General features: G+C 30.7%; 1 protein-coding gene across 8 annotated transcripts in view; it reads left to right on the top strand.

Annotated features, from left to right (window-relative positions):
• LOC127618565 (gastrula zinc finger protein XlCGF26.1-like) overlaps positions 1 to 1,836 on the top strand; it is a 105,400-nt gene that overhangs the window by 63,260 nt on the left and 40,304 nt on the right. The gene's annotated exons all lie outside the window — the stretch shown is intronic.

Raw genomic sequence — 1,836 nt, 5'->3', positions numbered from 1 at the left:
AACACTTATTAATGCATTACACCAACACTGGACAGAACTTCACCAATAATTAATCAAACTGGACTAAATTATAAACTTGAGTTGAGCCACAGACAGACAGAAAGTGTAAATAAACCTGTTCTTGAGTGTTTTAGTTGATTTGTTTACCTCTTGAATATGACCAGTAATCCCAAATATGCATTTAAACAAACTCGAGGAAAGCAGAAGATCGTTTTATGTGCCCCACTCTCACCAAACATTGAACTCATTTACAATCAGCCGCTGATTTAAAGAGATCATCGATCCGAAATTAATCATAATATTCTCAGATTTCTGTGTTTCTCCTGAAACTGATTATTTTTAAGCATCAGTCACAAAACAAAGTGCCATGATGAGATACAAAAGATTATTTTACAGAGATTAAAACGCCTAAGAGAAAAATATCAATCAAAAATCAATATAAATCTCACAAATGACGTTGAACACTTACCGAAATGAGTTCTTCTGGAGTTTTCTGCAGGTTTGCAAAACAACTTCTGGTGAATTTCCGCCACCAACTGGACTGGAGTGTTGATGCGCTTGAGAACAAATATCTGATTAATCAGCCCTGATCTTCTTCTTCTTGTGTTGTTTAATGGCGGTTGACAAGCCAACATATGGTGTATTACCTCCACCAACTGGACTGCAGTGTGAAGCATAAATACGATTTTTTTTATAAAATAAAATAAATCAGACGTAGATTAGATGTAGAAGCGCATCAACACTCCAGCCAGTTGGTGGCGGTAATACACCATATGTTGGCTTGTAAACCGCCATTAAACAACACAAGAAGAAGAAGAACAGCGCTGATAAATCAGATATTTTTTTTTTTTTTTTTTTTTATTGCAATATAACAACAACAAAAATAATTTACATACAAGAGTACATATAACCATACAAGTCAAGGGTTAAAAAAATAAAATAAAAAATAAAGAAAGGCATTTTACAGAAAAAACTTATATCTATTAAATAGCTGTAAAGTTTTTCTTGCTTTTAAGTTTTTACTTTTAGATATTGTTTCTAAATATATTTTAACATCGACTTTAAATTGTTCAAAATTTGGCATTTTTCCATTCCATTTGACTTTATGAATATAATAACGGGCAATTATAATAATTAAATCAAATATAAACAGAATATTTTTATCACCATCAAATGAAAAACATTTTAGCATAACATCAACTTCTTCAAAGTTAACAAGAATCATAGCTTTACTTTGTAAATAATTATTGAGTTCTTTCCAAAACATTTGGATCTTGGGACACTCCCAAAATAAATGAACCATAGTCTCAGGGGAAATTTGACAAAAAACACAAATAGCTTCCATGTTCACTGTAAATCGCGGCACCACAAGTGATTTAACTGGATAGACACGATGGAACATTTTATATGAAACCTCTTTCGCTTTATTTGTGATGCAATACTTATGAGGTGTCATCCAAAGTTTACTCCAATCAAAACGTTTTTTAAAATGAGAATTCCAATGAGTAATAACAGCAAGTATATTTTTAGATATTTTTGAAGAAAATATTATTACATCCAGAACTTGTGAAATCCTGCAGCTTGATACAAGCAGTAAATTCTTCATCTGTTTGTAAAGAATAATTATTATTACATTCTAATAGCCTCAAAAATTTCCTTGGGAATGGCATGTAAAACCAAAAAATATTGGATAGGATCAACTGAAAAGTTATAAATATGAACAAATTCAGGATAATTGTATAAAACACCATCTTTTTTTATCAACTGTTTAACCCAAATAATTCCCTTTTCAAACCAATTCTCAAAAAATATTGATTTGTTTCTAATCCTCATATA

This window comes from Xyrauchen texanus, chromosome 25 (genome assembly GCF_025860055.1).
Source record: "Xyrauchen texanus isolate HMW12.3.18 chromosome 25, RBS_HiC_50CHRs, whole genome shotgun sequence".
Classification (NCBI taxonomy): domain Eukaryota; kingdom Metazoa; phylum Chordata; class Actinopteri; order Cypriniformes; family Catostomidae; genus Xyrauchen; species Xyrauchen texanus.
Note: the sequence above shows the minus strand (reverse complement) of the source record. Positions and strands in the feature narration are given on the sequence as shown.